The sequence below is a fragment of the Triturus cristatus genome, chromosome 6 (genome assembly GCF_964204655.1).
Source record: "Triturus cristatus chromosome 6, aTriCri1.1, whole genome shotgun sequence".
NCBI lineage: Eukaryota > Metazoa > Chordata > Amphibia > Caudata > Salamandridae > Triturus > Triturus cristatus.
The window spans coordinates 1,016,431,754-1,016,437,753 of NC_140589.1; positions in this window are offsets into that span (position 1 = coordinate 1,016,431,754).

Genomic DNA, 6,000 nt, shown 5'->3' on the forward strand with positions numbered 1-6,000 from the left:
GGATTTTCCTACCACTCTATTTTGTGTAGTGAAATATTTATATATAACTCTGAAATAGCCTCTGGGCAAGGTTGAAACGTTAGAATTTTTCAGTTCTCATTACTTGTGATGTTAAAAGTTGGAAGAAGAAATTATGATTTTTTCTGAATAAATCCACTTTTCACGCTTAACCTCTTGAGTCCCGGATTTAGTGCATGGAGAATCACCACAACTTTAGACTATCTTCTCCCTTCTGCAACCTTATTACCTTCTGTTTCTCTCCCAGTCGGCAGTGATTTCCATCCTCCTGCACAGTCCAGTATGACAAAGGGTGCCAAGAGGTTTATTTCAGGTGTACCTGACATCACCAGAGGTGGGGAGAGAAGGATCCCTGCTCCAAGAGAAACCTTGCAAGTAATAAACCATGTGTTCTAGTGCACATTTGACGCAAGCACCATACACAAAATCTCTCTCCCTCTACATTAAGCATAGTTGGCCTCATTTACAAGGTTTTGGCGGAAGGCAGCATTGCAAGGAATCTTGCTGTGCTGCCTTGCATCAAGAGAAGAAGGTGGGAATGTGCCGTATCTATGACATACTGGGCATTACTGTCTTTTTCCCTTGCGCTGACGCACAATGGGCTGCCATGAGCTATCAGAGGCACCTTTGCGCCATGGTGCAAGCGTGTCTGCGTTGTAAGTGTGATTGTTTTTGTGCTGGAAGGGACACCTTCCTGTGCAAAAACAATCATGAGGGATGTTTTCCCGTTTCTGTGTGTGCAGCACTCATATAAAGAGGAAAAAACGAGGAGAAATAAGTATATTTCTCCTCGCTGCGCCTCCCTAAAACCACCACTGACGCATGCCCAGGTGTACCATTCATCGTAAATCTGGTAATGCTTCAGATTCCATGGGTATTGCATGGGAACACCCCCTGAAACACCCCCTGAAACAGTGTACTGCATGATAGGGGACATATTTACAAGGCCATGAAAAGCCAGACAAAGTGGTTTTGCAAGTTCTTGTAAATATGCTGCGGCACATTGCACCACCGGACAATCAAAAAAGAGACGCTCCAGTGACACAAAAGTGAAGCTAGAGCCTCGTAAATGAGACCCTGTGTTTATAAGCAAATGTTTTGCGAAAAAGATAAATCGACAGCCACGGTCCGTGCAGGAAATAGCGCTGAGGCGCTGGGGCCAGGGAAGGGGTCTTTCGAGGGACGATGCCAAAGGATTTTTTTTTATTTATTTAATTTTCCCTTGGCCTCGTCCCTCGAAATCCCCCATTGCCTGGCCTCACCACTGTTACCTGCACGGACCGCGGCTGTGAATCCTCCTGTGGTCTGGCACAAATGCAAAATGTACCAGATACCATACAAACATTTGGTGACATAGCAAAACTGTTCACAGAAAATCACCAATATTCGTCCCCTCCTTTGCTTTTCCGGCCAAAATGTTCCACAAGGCCTTAGTCCCGTCGCCGGTCCTCCATTAGTCATTAATACCTCTACTTGGAATATGCTCATAAGCGCCAGTTTGAAGAAGTCTCTGGGGCAGATTTACAAGACCCTTGCGCCACTTTTGCGTCACTTGTAACATGGGAAAAGTGACGCAAAAGTGGCGCGAGAGGCTTGTAAATATGCCCCTCTGTATTCTTCTCCCAACTCTCGGGAAAGTCAGCCCTTTTAAATTGTCACTCTCAATTGCTTCCATAAGTCCCAAAAACACAAATTAAGAAGGCAAATACCGCATGTGCTTCAGTAAGCCTTAAAACCAGAGCGTATGCGGCACGGGTTTTTTAATGAGGTTGTATCAGGACATGTGGGTGAGGGTTTTAAGGGGGAATCAAAAAACACACGCTTCTTCCTAAGGGTTGCTGCGGCCTTTTTCCATAGGCAACTTTTTTTTTTATCAAGCAGCCTACAAAGAAAGTGCTTAGCTGTTCTGTTCTTCCAGGAGAAACAATGTTTTACAATTTTAGGGGCAGAGCGCAGGGATCGCGCGAAGTTTAAGAAGCAGTGTGTTGATTACAAAAAGATACACAATTGCTTCCAACTCTAGGGCAAGCGTGCATATGTTGCTGTTTTAATCTAAAGATATATACTCCCTCGTGGAGGAAAGAGAAACTGTTGCCTCCGAGTGCCTTTTTTGCCTGAGCAGAGGTCTGGCTGGTTAGGTTTGGCTAGAGGCACGAGCCTCATGTATTCGAAAACATTCATCAATAACACATTCATCAAATAAAAAATCAATAGATGTATACATACATACATAGAGAGACTTTGGGTCAGCCTTCGTCATCCAAGTGCCTGTTTAGCTGTTACTCACATTTTGCATTGCCCCACTGCACCCTGAAGCCTATGATAGGTCAATGGGTCAGCGGGTCAGCAAATGTCAGCCATTGGTTTTCTTGCACTACGAGTGATAACATTTCCCTGATCACATGTGCACATCAACCTAAAAGGAACAGCTATTCATTGCCAAGGCTGGTGGTCAGGGATTAGTTCTGCAGTTATTTTCTTTTTAGTTTCCGTTCCTTAGCCAAGTCATTTTTTAGTCATTCTTGTCTGTTGCAGTTATGTCTGTTCAAACTATATCATCAGGTCAAAGTAATGCAAATCTAACAGTATCTTTTCTTTGTGCCAACAAGAAGCACATGTTCCTGTGGTGTGCATTAAAACTGAAGAGTTTCTAAAGTGTTCTAAGTACACTTGCCTGCTAAAAAACATTTCAAATTTTTATTTTAAGCAAACGGCCACCATGTTTATACTATGTCATATTTTCGTTTTCTTTTTGTGGCATCAGCATCCCACAGCCAGACGTATTGACTTTGCCAGTGCTTGTTAAGAAAGTACGTGGATCCGTCCTTTAATCCAGAGACCCATAGTGGTCTGAATGAGCCTAGCTCAAAATTAAGAGATAGCTCTCAACTACTTGCTTTCGGTGTCTTGCAACTCAGGCGTCCTTCCTTCCATTACACACAGGTCCTCGTTCAAGACGACCTGTAACTGGCGGGGAGATGTCAGGCTCAGCGTTCCTCATGCCGCACAACATCTCCACCCCAGCTTCTGGGATGCAAACTGGGTCAAAAATATGGGTCATAGTATTACTGCACGCGCTTCCCAATTCTGGGTCCTCGACTGCGCACATTTTCCAGTTGCTGCCAGTAGGTGCACAGAAACACATTGGGTCTTATGGTGTGCGTTCTTGGGGGTCAAAGGGTGCATGGTATGACGTCCACCCCCATGGCATTGTTGTAAATGTCTCAAAGTAGGTAGGCTTCAGAACCATGCTGTAGAAGCCAGCGTTGCAGCTGTGTAATATCTAGCAAAGGCAGTCTTTGAAATCGCATGGACACTGAATGCACATGTCCCGCCCCAATGGGGGTCATTTTCAATCCTGGGTTCAGCTTCTTTGATGGCAACAAAAGTTTCCATCTGCTCCAACCACAGTGTCCTCCTGAGTTTCAGTGATAGCAATGCTTCATACACATCAAAGATTGATATCAGCACATTGTGGGATCAGGCACTAATGGCTAGAACAGTGTTAGCTACTTTAATCATTGGTGTGCCTTTTGCAACTACAGAGTTTCATACTTTACTGGCTTACATGGACAGCATGGTGGACTGAGTCCATGACTCCTCGATAGCTGGTAAATCTTCAAGGCAATACAATGAATTGAATGCTGGTGCAGCAGGTTTAAAAGGATATACACTTTTAATGAAGCTCTCTAATCAGCATCTCAAGTGTCCCACCCTGCCCTTTTCTGAACATGGATAGGCAAGCAGCTTCACTGTTTTGGGGCACAGTTTGAACAGACAAGTATGCTGTATAGTAAATTGACTTAGGTTGTCTTCTTCGTGAAGTAAAAGTGTCCGTTATTGCACACATAACTACTCAGGGGTGTAACACAGGCCCCCCAGCACCCGCGTTGTGGGGGGGGGGGGGGGGCTGCGCTCCAGGGGCCCCCTCCGCAAAGCAAGAAAGCACTGCACACATCACTGGGCCTGGGATGTGACTGATTATATGTTGATTAGGTTACGTAACTTACGCTTGTTTCGCCGTCGTTGCACCTCGCACCTCGTGAGGTGGTCATTGTCATGCGCATTGCGCAATTAAACGTGCGCACAAGGACGAGGAAGGCATGCCATCAATCTGAGACGGGTGAGAAGGTTCGGCGGCTGCGGCCTTAATTTAATTTAATTATTGCTAGTCCCTGGCTAGCTTTGCCCGGTCTTCTGGCACCTGCTCGCGCCTTTCACTGAAGCTGCAGGCCAGGCCTCCGGTGAGTCTCAGAGGGTGGAGTGGGCTCTGGGCTGGGCAGCTTACTGGACATCACATGCTTCATGGGGCAGGCCATAAAACGTAACGTAGGCCCTGCAGTCCGTGTTCCTGCCTCTCTGTCATGTGAGGGGCCCCAATGGGATCTCCAGGCACACAGACGTGCACCTCTTCGAAAAGGCTTTGAAGCGCGGGCGCACGCTAGGCACTATGCAGTCCCAAACTCAGCACTGCATATGTTCAACATCTTGAGAGCCACGGCCACCAGGGACCTCAACAACAAACTTTTCTCTGACCCGGACCTTGAGAAGTGCATTACTTTATCTGAGGAATGGGGTATCACCTACCTTATCTTGGGGACCCCCATCTTGCAGGGCCACGGAGGTTCCTAAATTCGGGGGTTTCTCGGATGATAAAAGAGTGCTGCTGACGCTGTTGTCCCTCTCTTCCTCATGCCACACATGCTGCTCTCCTGGGGCTGCCTGTCTGCTGATGTCTCTCCTACGGAGTTTCCTGAGGCTGACGCACTGTGTTCTCTCAGACTCTTGATCTAGACTAGTTACTGCTCGGGGCTTTGGTGCCCCCAGTGTCTCGGAGTGCATGTCTTGAGTGTCTCTTTAAGACTTCGTATGTTTCGATGTCCTTGTCTCTTTGTCCCTTTCCCCCCCCGAGGTGTCTTCCGCCAGTGGCTGTACTCGCGGTGACCTCTCTGTCACAATGTATGTCTCTTTCCACTCTGGTGCCTCTGTGCCTCTCTCTTGTCTGTCTCTCTCTCTCCACCCCCGGTGTGACAGCGTGCCTTCTCGCCCTCAATCTTTTCTTTTATTCATCGCTATTCTCTGACTGTCTTTTTATCTATTTCTTTTCTATGTCCAGCTCTTCTCCATATTATTCTTGGCTTCGGCTGCCTCTCTGCTGCGGTTCACCCCCCTTATCTATTCTCCTCTGTACCTCTTTCTCATGTGTGCTTCTCGCTCTGCCCCACCTCTCCCCCACTGTATCGGTCATTCCTGTCTGTCTATGCTAGGCCCCTGTGTCTCCTCCCCCCTGCTGTCTCTCCTATCCCTCTGTTCCTCCTCTCTCCGTGCAGCCACTCCTCTGTGCCTGTCTCTCTTCTGTGCCTGTCTGTCTCTCCTCCGTGCCTGTCTCTCCTCAGTTCTGCTCCTCACACTGTTAACTCCTGTTACCCTGCATGCACGCAGCACCCCGCTCGCTTCCTCATTCCTCCGACAGAGCTTACCAGAAAGGTGGGGAGGAGAGGGTGTCTCAAGAACTTGTACGACATCAACGTTCTCTCTTTTTCTCACACTTCCATCCTCCTGCCTTTCCATCTTTCCCTCCCTCTTCACCTCTTATTTCTTTCTTCTTCCTTTTCCACCTCCTTCTGTTTCTTTATTTTTCTGTTTATTTCATTTGTATTTGTTGTTTCCTACTTCTATTTATTTTGCTTGTGTGTCTTTCTCTTCATCCCTCTATTTCTTTCTTCCTTCTTCTCTATTTCTTCCTATCGCATCTATCTTCCTTCTTCCCTTTCCCTTTCCCTTCCCTTCATTTGTGTAGCACACTTTCACAATTTCTTTCTTTTTTCCTTGTTCTGTGTTGGGGCTTCCTTTGTGTAGCGGTCGCACTCTATAAGCAGCATTCCACTCATTTGATTAAAGTGAGGTGCATTATGAGTTCAGTTTTAACCCCTTCAGTGCCCGCCCCTTTCCCCGCCCTGTGCCGGGCGTTGTATTAGCGGG